Here is a 12,654-nt window from a genome sequence, read left to right on the forward strand (position 1 = left end):
GTAGTCACCTGGAATGCATTTCAACATGTGTGCCTTCTTAAAAGTTAATTTGTGGAATTTATTTCCTTCTTAATGCGTTTGAGCCAATCAGTTGTGTTGTGACAAGGTAGGGGTGGTATACAGAATATATCCCTATTTGGTAAAAGACCAAGTCCATATTATGGCAAGAACAGCTCAAATAAGCAAAGAGAAACGACAGTCCATCATTACTTTAAGACATGAAGGTCAGTCAATCCGGGAACATTTCAAGAACTTTGAAAGTTTCTTCAAGTGCTGTCGCAAAAACCATCAAACGCTATGATGAAACTAGCTCTCATGAGGACCGCCACAGGAAAAAGACCCAGAGTTACCTCTGCTGCGGAGGATAAGTTCATTAGCGTTACCAGCCTCAGAAATTGCAGCCCAAATAAATGCTTCACAGAGTTCAAGTAACAGACACATCTCAACATCAACTGTTCAGAGGAGATTGCTTGAATCAGGCCTTCATGGTTGAATTGCTGCAAAAAAAACACTACTAAGAAGAAGAGACTTGCTTGGGCCAAGAAACACGAGCAATGGACATTAGACCGTTGAAAATCTGTCCTTTCCTCCTCTAAGGAGCCTCCACTGGTGGACAACATCTTGGAACAGCTTCCAGTCAGTGTTTCCTACATGGACAATATGATAGAACAGCTCAAAGCCGACAGTGTGTGCTCAAAAGTCATGGCAATGTCTCAGGATGGATGGCCTGAGTTCAACGGATGCGAAGGACCACTGAAACTGTACTGGGCAGAACGCGCTTTTCTCACAGTGCACGCCGGTCTCCTATTGAAAGGAACGAGACTTGTTATTTCCTCAGCCTTACGAAACGATGTCCTCAACAAGCTGCACGAGGGTCATCAAGGTAGACTCCACCAATTGGGACATTTTCAAAGATGACAATTCCACCAATTACGACTACACTGACATGGTCACATCTTACATCAGTGTATGTGAGGAAAACTGCATTCCCACCAGCACTTTTGTCACATTCAGCAATGACAAACCTTGGTTCAATGCAAAGCTGAAAGGCCTACACTCTGCCAAAGAGGAGGCACATAGGAGTGGCGTTAGGAGTGGCAATATGGACCAGTACAGACTGGCACAGCAGCAACTGAATAAGGGGATTAAGGCAGCCAAAAAACAATACAAGGAGAGGCTAGAACAACAATTCTCCACCAATGACTGCTCGTCTGTCTGGAAGGGTCTTCGTAAGATCACAAACTACAAACAAAAGACCCCCATGTTCAGACAAACCCCTGCTTGTCCCAGGTTGCCCTCCCCTACCCCATGTCATCAGAGCAAGAAGTCAGCTGGCTTTTTAAGAAACAGGACTGTAGGGAACCTGCAGGCCCAGACCAGGTCTCCCCAGCCACACTAAAACACTGTGCTGACCAGCTCTAACCCTTTATACATGGAGCTCTTCAATCAATCACTTGAGCTATGCACTGTTTTAAATCATCCATCATCGTGCCTGTGCCTAACAAGAAAGTATCCTACCTGAATGACTACAGACCTGTAGCACTCACTTCAGTCATCATGAAGTCCTTCGAGGGCCTCATCCTATCCCACCTCAAAGACATCACTGATGCCCTCCTTGACCCCCTGCAGTTTGCTTACAGAGCCAAATCGAATCAAATCACATTTTATTTGTCACATACGCCGAATACAACAAGTGTAGACCTTACCGTGAAATGCGTACTTACAAGCCCTTAACCAACAATGCAGTTCAAGAAATAGAGTTAAGAAAATATTTACTAAATAAACTAAAGTAAAAAATAAAATAAAAAGTAACAGAATAAAATAACAATAACGAGGCTATATACAGGGGGTACCGGTACCGAGTCAATGTGCAGGGGTAAAGGTTAGTCAAGGTAATTTGTACATGTGGGTAGGGGTAAAGTGACTATGCATAGATAATAAACAGCGAGTAGCCTCAGTGTAAAAACAAAGGGGGGGGGGGTTAATGTAAATAGTCCAGGTGACCATTTGATTAATTGTTCAGCAGTCTTATGGCTTGGGGGTAGAAGCTGTTAAGGAGCCTTTTGGACCTAGACTTGGCGCTCCGGTACCGTTTGCCGTGCGGTAGCAGAGAGAACAGTCTATGACCTGGGTGACTGGAGTCTTTGACAATTTTTTTAGCCTTCCTCTGACACCACCTAGTATATAAATTAGGTCCTGGATGGCAGGAAGCTTGGCCCCAGTGATGTACAAGGCCGTACGCACTACCCTCTGTAGCGCCTTACGGTCGGATGGCGAGCAGTTGCCATACCAGGCGGTGATGCAACCAGTCAGGATGCTCTCGATGGTGCGGCTGTAGAACAATATGAGGATCTGGGGACCCGTGCCAAATCTTTTCAGTCTCCTGAGGGGGAAAAGGTGTTGTCGTGCCCTCTTCACGACTGTCTTGGTGTGTTTGGACCATGATAGTTTGTTGGTGATGTGGACACCAAGGAACTTGAAACTCTCGACCCACTCGACTACAGCCCCGTCGATGTGAATGGTGGCGTGTTCGGTCCTCCTTTTCCTGTAGTCCACGATCATCTCCTTTGTCTTGCTCACGTTGAGGGAGAGGTTGTTGTCCTGGCATCACACTGCCAGGTCTCTGACCTCTTCCCTATAGGCTGTCTCATCGTTGTCAGTGATCAGGCCTACAGTGCCTTGCAAAAGTATTCATCCCCCTTGGCGTTTTTCCTATTTTGTTGCATTACAACCTGTAATTTAAATGGATTTTTATTTGGATTTCATGTAATGGACATACAATACACAAAATAGTCCAAATTGGTGAAGTGGAATGAAAAAACAAACTTCTAAAAAATAAATAACGGAAAAGTGGTGCGTACATATGTATTCACCCCCTTTGCTATGAAGGCCCTAAATAAGATCTGGTGCAACCAATTACCTTCAGAAGTCACATAATTAGTTAAATAAAGTCCACCTGTGTGCAATCTAACTGTCACATGATCTGTCACATGATCTCAGTATATATACACCTGTTCTGAAAGGCCCCAGAGTCTGCAACACCACTAAGCAAGGGACACCACCAAGCAAGTGGCACCATGAAGACCAAGGAGCTCTCCAAACAGGTCAGGGACAAAGTTGTGGAGAAGTACAGATAAGGGTTGGGTTATAAAAAAATATCAGAAACTTTGAACATCCCACGGAGCACCATTAAATCCATTATTAAAAAATGGAAAGAATATGGCACCACAAAAACCTGCCAAGAGAGGGCCGCACACCAAAACTCACGCATTAATCAGAGAGGCAACAAAGAGACCAAAGATAACCCTGAAGGAGCTGCAAAGCTCTACAGCGGAGATTGGAATATCTGTCCATAGGACCACTTTAAGGCGTACACTCCACAGAGCTGGGCTTTACGGAAGAGTGGCCAGAAAAAAGCCATTGCTTAAAGAAATAAATAAGCAAACACGTTTGATGTTCGCCAAAAGGCATCTGGGAGACTCCCCAAACATATGGAAGAAGGTACTCTGGTCAGATGAGACTACAATTGAGCTTTTTGGCCTAGACCTGATTTGAGACTGGGACGGAGGTTCAACTTCCAGCAGGACAATGACCCTAAGCATACTGCTAAAGCAACACTCGAGTGGTTTAAGGGGAAACATTTAAATGTCTTGGAATGGCCTAGTCAAATCCCAGACCTCAATCCAATTGTCACGATCGCCGTTAAGAGATGAGGACCAAGGCGCAGCGTTGCAGACGAACATACTCTTTATTTATGATACACGATCAAAAAACAACAAAACGATAACGTGACAGTCAATGGTCAAACACAAACCAACACGAACAAGATCCCACAACCACTGTGGGCAAACAGCCTGTTTAAATGTGGTTCCCAATCAGAGACAACCAGCCACAGCTGACACTTGTTGCCTCTGATTGAGAACCACACAGGCCAACATAGAAATGGAATACATAGATCTACACACCCTGGCTCAACATAACAGTGTCCCCAGAGCCAGGGCGTGACAGTACCCCCCCCTAAAGGCGCGGACTCCGACCGCGCCAACTAAATACCACAGGGGAGGGACCGGGTGGGCACTCCGCCTTGGCGGCGGATCCGGCTCCAGGCCTGATCCCCACTCCCTCTCCAACCCCCCAAAGTACCCCTGGTCCGGTCTGGCCCCGCTGACCGGAGCTGGACTGCACACTGATGGAGCGGATTGCTCTAGCTCCGGCGTAACGCATCTGACCGGTGCCGGACCAGGCACCAGTGGAACAGGCACGGGCCGTGCCGGACTGACGACGCCCACCACTGGCTTGGTGTGGAGAACAGGCACGGGCCGTGCTGGACTGACGACGCACACCACTGGCTTGGTGTGAGGAGCAGGAGCGGGCCGAACCGGGCTGGCGACGCGCACCATTGGCTTGGTGCGGGAAGCAGGAGCGGACTGGACCGGGCTGACGATGCGCACCCCTGGCTTGGTGCGTGGAGCAGGAACGGACCGGACCGGGCTGACGATGCGCACCCCTGGCTTAGTGCGTGGAGCAGCAACGGGCCGGACCGGGCTGACGATACGCACCCCTGGCTTGGTGCGTGGAGCAGGAACGGGCTGGACCGGGCTGACGACTCGCACCCCTGGCTTGGTGCGAGTGGCAGGAACAGGACGGACCGGGCTGGCGACGCGCACCATAGGCTTGGTGCGGGGAGCAGGAACAGGCCGGGTCGGGCTGGCGAAGCGCACCATAGGCTTGGTGCAAGGAGCAGGAACAGGCCGGGCCGAGCTGGCGACGCGCACCGTAGGCTTGGTGCGAGGGGCAGGAGCAGGCCGGGCCGGGCTGGCGACGCGCACCGTAGGCTTGGTGCGAGGGGCAGGAGCAGGCCGGGCCGGGCTGGCGACGCGCACCATAGGCTTGGTGCGGGGAGCAGGAACAGGCCGGGTCGGGCTGGCGAAGCGCACCATAGGCTTGGTGCAAGGAGCAGGAACAGGCCGGGCCGAGCTGGCGACGCGCACCGTAGGCTTGGTGCGAGGGGCAGGAGCAGGCCGGGCCGGGCTGGCGACGCGCACCGTAGGCTTGGTGCGAGGGGCAGGAGCAGGCCGGGCCGGGCTGGCGACGCGCACCGTAGGCTTGGTGCGAGGGGCAGGAACAGGCCGGGCTGGGCTGGCGACGCGCACCGTACACTTGGTGCGGGGAGCAGGAACAGACCGGACCGTACTGGGGACACACACCACTGGCCCTACACCGGGATCTGGAACGGGCCGGACCGGACTGGTAACACACCCCAGTACCTCTCGCCGTGCCTCTACACCTTCCATCCCCTCTTCGACCAGTGGCCCCCGTAACCTGGCGGCCTCCTCTGCCAACCCGCTGGGCCGCTCTATTGCGGCCTCCTGCTGCCCCGACGTCGTGAGCCCCCCCCTAAAGATTTTCTGGGGGTCTCTCTTCCCCGTGGGCCAGGCCTCTATAGTTCTCGCCCAACTCTCGCTCTTCTGCTTCCAACTCCCGCCATTCAGCTCCTCATTTGGCTTGACCCAGTCGAAGCTCTTCCTCCACTGTTCCCAAGTCCACCCTCTCTGCTCCTCACTAGGCTTGACCCAGTCGAGGTTGCCACGGAGATCTGCTAGCGATTCCCCTGGCGATGGCTCCTGGACACGCTGCTTGGTCCAGTTTTGGTGGGATCTTCTGTCACGATCGCCGTTAAGAGATGAGGACCAAGGCGCAGCGTTGCAGACGAACATACTCTTTATTTATGATACACGATCAAAGAACAACAAAACGATAACGTGACAGTCAATGGTCAAACACAAACCAACACGAACAAGATCCCACAACCACTGTGGGCAAACAGCCTGTTTAAATGTGGTTCCCAATCAGAGACAACCAGCCACAGCTGACACTCGTTGCCTCTGATTGAGAACCACACAGGCCAACATAGAAATGGAATACATAGATCTACACACCCTGGCTCAACATAACAGTGTCCCCAGAGCCAGGGCGTGACACCAATTGAGAATCTGTGGTATGACTTAAAGATTGTTGTACACCAGCTGAACCCATCCAACTTGAAGGAGTTGGAGCAGTTTTGCCTTGAAGAATGGCTAGATGTGCCTAGCCTATAGAGACATACCCCAAGAGACTTGCAGCTGTAATTGCTGCAAAAGGTGGCTCTACAAAGTATTGACTTTGGGGGGGTGAATAGTTATGCATGTTCAAGTTTTTTTTGGTCTTATTTCTTGTTTGTTTCACAAAAACAAATATTTTGCTTCTTCAAAGTGGTAGGCATATTGTGTAAATCAAATGATACAACCCCCCCAAAAAAACAATTTTAATTCCAGGTTGTAAGGCAACAAAATAGGAAAAATGCCAAGGGGGGGGGGTGAACACTTTCGCAAGCCACTGTACCTCTGTTGTGTCGTCAGCAAACTTAATAATAATAATAATAATATGCCATTTAGCAGACGCTTTTATCCAACGCGACTTACAGTCATGTGTGCATATATTTTTACGTATGGGTGGTCCCGGGGATCGAACCCACTACCCTGGCGTTACAAGCGCCATGCTCTACCAATTGAGCTACAGAGGACCACTGATGGTGTTGGAGTCGTGCTTGCCCATGCAGTCGTGGGTGAACAGGGAGTACAGGACGGGACTAAGCACGCACCCTTGAAGGGCCCCTGTGTTGAGGATCAGCGTGTTAGATGTGTTCTTGCCTACCCTTACCACCTGGGGGCAGACCGTCAGGAAGTCCAGGATCCAGTTGCAGAGGGAGGTGTTTAGTCCAAGGGTCCTCTAATGGAAATGTTGTACTTGTGCTTTTCTTATAACTCATTTCGGTGTTCTATTCATGTTCTGTTCTAATAACCAATTTCTGGGTTCATGCAAGTGACTGATTGAACGAATCCTCACTTATCAGTCTCTGCAATTTGGCAGTACGTCCAGACCTTGTTTTGAGAACGAAAGATATCTCAGTTTCAAGGTCTCAGCTTAGAGAGAAGAAGCCTCGTGAGGTATTGGTCGGTCACATGAATGAAGCAAACGTTAATTAATTATGAATGATGAATAAGCTAAATCATGCGAATATGACTTGTCTGCAGTATATAAGGGAACTAACAGGACTGCCCCGTTAGAGCTCCTGATTGACATGTGTACTATGGTGCATTGAGTTGTTGGAACCTCTCCAGCACGCTGATAATAAAGGATGATTCATTTAAGGTTGACTTTGAGTGTCCCTGGTGGTAATTTCCACGACATTGTTCTGAATTTCCACGACAGTCCTTAGCTTGGTGATGAGCTTTGTGGGCACATGGTGTTGAACGCTGAGCTGTAGTCAATGAACAGCATTCTCACATAGATGTTCCATTTGTCCAGGTGGGAAAGGGCAGTGTGGAGTGCGATTGAGATTGCGTCATCTGTGGATCTGTTGGGGCTGTATGCGAATTTGAGTGGGTCTAGGGTTTCCGGTTTGATGGTGTTGATGTGAGCCATGACCAGCCTTTCAAAGCACTTCATGGCTACTGACGTGAGTGCTACGGGGCGGTAGTCATTTAGGCAGGTTACCTTCGCTTTCTTGGTCACAGGGACTATGGTGGTCTGCTTGAAACATGTAGGTATTACAGACTCGGTCAGGGAGAGGTTGAAAATGTCAGTGAAGACACTTGCCAGTTGATCCGCGCATGCTCTGAGTACACGTCCTGGTAATACGTCTGGCCCCGCGGCCTTGTGAATGTTGACCTGTTTAAAGGTCTTGCTCACATCGACTACGGAGAGCTTGATCACACAGTCGTCCGGAACAGCTGGTGCTCTCATGCATGCTTTGGTGTTGCTTGCCTCGAAGCGATCATAAAAGGCATTTCGCTCGTCTGGTAGGCTCGTGTCACTGGGCAGCTCGCGGCTGGGTTTACCTTTGTAGTCCATAATAGTTTGCAAGCCCTGCCACATCCAACGAGTGTCAGAGCTGGTGTAGTAGGATTCAATCTTAGTCCTGTATTGACGCTTTGCCTGTGTAATGGTTTGTCTGAAAGCATAGCGGGATTTCTTATAAGCGTCCGGATTAGTGTCCCGCTCCTTGAAAGCGGCAGCTTTAGCCTTTAGCGGATGTTGCCAGTGATCCATGGCTTTTGGTTGGGATATGTACGTACGGACACTGTGGGGATGACGTCGTCAATACACTTATTGATGAAGCCAGTGACTGAGGTGGTATACTCCTCAATGCCATTGGATGAATCCCAGAACATATTCCAGTCTGTGCTAACAAAACATTCCTGTAGCGTAGCATCTGCGTCATCTGACCACTTCCGTATTGAGCGAGTCACTGGTACTTTTTGCTTGTCAGCAGAAATACAAAAAGTAAAACTACAAAAAGGCATGCCTAAACTAAGAATTCCAAATTAAATTAAAAGGCCTTATGGTAAGCAACTGAACCTGTAGCATCATTGCTTGCAAGCTGGGACATGCTTGCAAGCCGGGACAGCATCCCTTCCTCTGCATATATTCTGCATATTCCCTCTGTAAATTGTATATCCTCACTGTAAATCAGCTTTACTCCAGAGTTTTATGTATTATGTTCACTGTATTTATATTGGATATCCTGTATGTTGACTATGTTGACTTTGGGTCTGTATTCTGTCTGTACATTGTCTATTGCTGGCAGCATCTATTCACTAAGTCAAATTCCAGTTATGTGTAAATGTACTTCGCATATAAAGTGATTCTGATTCATTTGAGAGTGGTTATATTTCTCCAGGCCCATCCCTCAGCTTTTTACCAAAACGGAGGCGGGTTGACCGCTTGGTTATTATTTCAATTAAGGATTCTAGCTTTAAATGATGGTGATGCAATCAAATTCAATGTATTTTTGCAATGTAGAATATCATTGCAAAAGAGTTTAACACTGACCATCATGTCAAATTTACTTTAACACTAAGAAATCACCCTGACATTTTGTGTTATACAGTACATGCAGCAATTAACCAAATACTACCCCACCAGTTTGACCAAGTACTATCCCACCAGTTTGACCAAGTACTACCCCACCAGTTTGACCAAGTACTACCCCACCAGTTTGACCAAGTACTACCCCACCAGTTTGACCAAGTACTACCCCACCAGCTTGACCAAATACTACCCCACCAGTTTGACCAAATACTTCCCCACCAGTTTGACCAAATGCTTCCCCACCAGTTTGACCAAATACTACCCCACCAGTTTGACCAAATACTACCCCACCAGTTTGACCAAGTACTACCCCACCAGTTTGACCAAATACTACTCCAGCAGTTTGACCAAATACTACCCCACCAGTTTGACCAAGTACTACCCCACCAGTTTGACCAAGTACTACCCCACCAGTTTGACCAAATACTACTCCAGCAGTTTGACCAAATACTACCCCAACAGTTTGTACTTTACCTTTATCTGAATCCTTATCACCAGAATACCTCTCTAACACCAGTAGACTTGACCATGACTCTCTTCAGGGAACCTGTGCCAGTGTTGTTGGCCAGTATTCTACTGATTCTCCCCATCAGATGTTGTGCTGGATCTCTCTCTAATCCCCCACCTGAACTGATCTCCGGGCCCTGCTAAGCTCTTTAAGTCTAGGCCCTAGCTCTACAACACAATGTCCAACTCTAAGCTCTCTTCACAGCGCCACGGATTACCCTTCTGTTGCTCAGATTGTTTTCTTGGCAATCTGGTTGTGTTAGAAACTGATTGACCAGTACCTGATTGATCAGTACTGATTGACCAGTACTCTAACTTTTGACATTGTCAAAGTTACAGTAACATACTCAGTGCTTGAGTTGGACCGAAATAGCTGCCAGTACAAATTTTGGGTGCCGGTACTGTTTACATTTAGGTGCAGGAGCTCCACAATACTTTTGAGCTAATATTTTATAAGAGGAACAAGAGCTCAAGCAGTAGGACATTTGAGGTGCCGGTACTCAGCTCAGGTGAGCTCCCGCCCAAATCAAGCACTGAACATACTGCACCACCATGTCAAGCAGTACATGTGCAATGTAGTCTTGACAACAAATTCATATTTTGGTGCCTGTAAGGCCTGAACCCAGTATTAGCACATACAGTGGGTTTATTTATTCTGCACATGTGTGTAGTCATAAATAAATTGTCTTCACATGTTGCCCCATGTGTTAGAATCCCCAGCTCTGGGATGGTGAAACTCTAGTGCTCTATTTGTCCTCTGTGTTCAGGAGTCAAGACTAAGAAGTGGCCAACCACACCCTCCTCAGCCCAGCCCTGTCCTCCTGCTGATCCTGCTCTGGGTCCTGGAGTGGCCTGGACCCCTGTAGTAATCCTGTCTGTCTGTCTGTCTGTCTGTCTGTCTGTCTGTCTGTCTGTCTGTCTGTCTGTCTGTCTGTGAGGTGGTCGTGGCCCATAGGAGAAGAAGAGGAAGAGAGCAGACTGGGTTATTCTGGCTCATGATGGGGTAATTACTTCCACGGTACTGGGTGGTGGTGGGGATGGGGGAGGAAGAGGAGGAGGGGAGGGGGGAGATAGATAGAGATGGCAGCGTGACTGACTGCTCCATTGTGGGAGGAGCCACCCCTTTAGCTAGGCGGATCTGTCCCTGACCTTGGAGAAAGGAGAGAGAAAGAGAGAGAGAGAGAGAGAGAGAGTGCAGAGGCGTCAGCATACTGCCACAGCTCCAGCAGCACTGCAGAGCTCTCTGTGTGGTGATATTCTTCCTATGAGGATGAAAGACAGGAGGAAGAGTGGGAGTGAGTGAGAGAAGCGTCTGGCAGCCACCCAGTCAAACAGTAATACAGAGTAAAGGGGGAGATAGCAGTCTTTTCACTGAGCCTCAGCACAGGATCCAGTACTGTAAGTCTGTGTGTCATTCCTCTGTGATTGCCATAGTGCTGTGTTGTGTAGCTGTTTGCATGTCGTATGTTGTGTGTTACTGTGTAGAGTATGCTATTGTATGTTCTTTACATTATTATTATAATGTTTATGTTGCTGTATGTTGTTATGTTCCGAAGGAGAGCAATGGCACAAGTATTTATGGACGCGACAGAGATAACAGTTGCTTAACAGAGACTGGGTGGGTGTCTTGATGCGCCATGCTTTTGTAACCATGGGATGTGTTTTGTGTGTGTGTGCATGTGTGTGCATGTGTGCGTTCGTGCATGTATATGTGCATGCTTGTGTGTGTGGGCGGGAAGATGTGTGTGCGTGTGTGTACATGCATGCTTGTGTGTGTGGGTTGGAGGGTGTGTGTGTCTGCCTCTGTGTGTACGATTGTTTGTACATGTTTATGACTGTGTGAATGTGGCAAGTGTGTTGACTATGTGGCAAATTCTTGTGAAACAGAATCGTTGTTGTGGAATAACAGTAATAAATAAGTGTGTAATGATGGCATTCTCTGGGATATGGTTTACGCAGTGGCATGTCTATGGCCAGACTGCAGCAGAGAAACACCCTTGTTGTTGTGCTTGTACACTCTTAGAAGAACCCTTTTTGGTTCAAGGTAGAACCCATTTTGGTTCCAGGTAGACCTCTTTTGGGTTCCATGTAGAACCCTCTGGGGAAAGGGTTCAACCTGGAACCAAAAAAGGTTCTTCAAAGAGTTCTCCTATGGGGACAGCCGAAGAACCCTTTTAGGTTCTAGATAACACCTTTTTTTCTAAGTGTGTACTGTAGGACATACTCCTCATCCTCTCTGTTAACCAGTATGCTCTTCTATTATGCAGCAGTCAGAGTACCGCACTGTTATACTCAGACCTATCTCTGTCATCGCAAGTGAGTGCATTCGGAAAGTATTCAGACCCCTTTACTTTTTCCACATTTTGTTACGTTACAGCCTTATTCTAAAATTGATTAAAACAATACCCCATAATGACAAAGCAAAAACAGTTTTTTTTTTAGAAATGTTTGCTAATGTATTAAAAACAGTAATATCACATTTATATAAGTATTCAGACCCTTTACTCAGTACTTTGTTGAAGTGCCTTTGACAGCGATTACAGTCTCAAGTCTTCTTGGGTATGACGCTACAAGCTTGGCACACCTGTATTTGGAGAGTTTCTCCCATTCTTCTCTGCAGATCCTCTCAAGCTTGTCAGGTTGGATGGGGAGCGTCGCTGCACAGCTATTTTCAGGTCTCTCCAGAGATGTTTGATCGGGTTCAATTCTGGGCTCTGGCTGGGCCACTCAAGGACATTCAGAGACGTCTTGACTGTGTGCTTAGGGTCATTGTCCTGTTGGAAGGAGACCCTTCGCCCCAGTCTTAGGTCCTGAGCACTCTGGAGCAGGTTTTCATCAAGGATCTCTCTGTACTTTGCTCCGTTCATCTTTCCCTCGATCCTGACTAGTCTCCCAGTCCCTGCCGCTGAAAAACATGTCCCACAGCATCATGCTGCCACCACCATGCTTCACCGTAGGGATGGTATTGGCCAGGTGATGAGCGGTGCCTGGTTTCCTCCAGACGTAACGCTTGGCATTCAGGCCAAAGAGTTCAATCTTGATTTCATCAGACCAGAGAATCGTGTTTCTCATGGTCTGAGAGTCCTTTAGGTGCCTTTTGGCAAACTCCAAGAGGGCTGTCATGTGGCTTCTGTCTGGCTACTCTACCATAAAGGCCTAATTGGTGGAGTGCTGCAGAGATGGTTGTCCTTCTGGAAGGTTCTCCCATCTCTACAGAGGAACTTTGGAGCTCTG

General features: G+C 48.2%; 1 protein-coding gene across 9 annotated transcripts in view; it reads left to right on the top strand.

Annotated features, from left to right (window-relative positions):
- Nucleotides 1-10,609: 10,609 nt before the first annotated feature.
- Nucleotides 10,610-12,654, top strand: part of mical3a (microtubule associated monooxygenase, calponin and LIM domain containing 3a) — a 133,405-nt gene continuing 131,360 nt past the window's right edge. For 6 of the 9 annotated variants that reach the window (XM_041890601.2, XM_041890602.2, XM_041890603.2 and 3 more), the window contains exon 1: nucleotides 10,610-10,818. The gene's annotated coding sequence lies outside the window, so the exon portion shown is untranslated. The remainder of the gene's footprint in view (nucleotides 10,819-12,654) is intronic. The other 3 variants (XM_045223422.1, XM_041890607.2, XM_045223423.1) reach the window with 2 other exon arrangements.

Source organism: Coregonus clupeaformis, chromosome 11 (assembly GCF_020615455.1).
Source record: "Coregonus clupeaformis isolate EN_2021a chromosome 11, ASM2061545v1, whole genome shotgun sequence".
NCBI classification, from domain to species: Eukaryota; Metazoa; Chordata; class Actinopteri; order Salmoniformes; family Salmonidae; genus Coregonus; species Coregonus clupeaformis.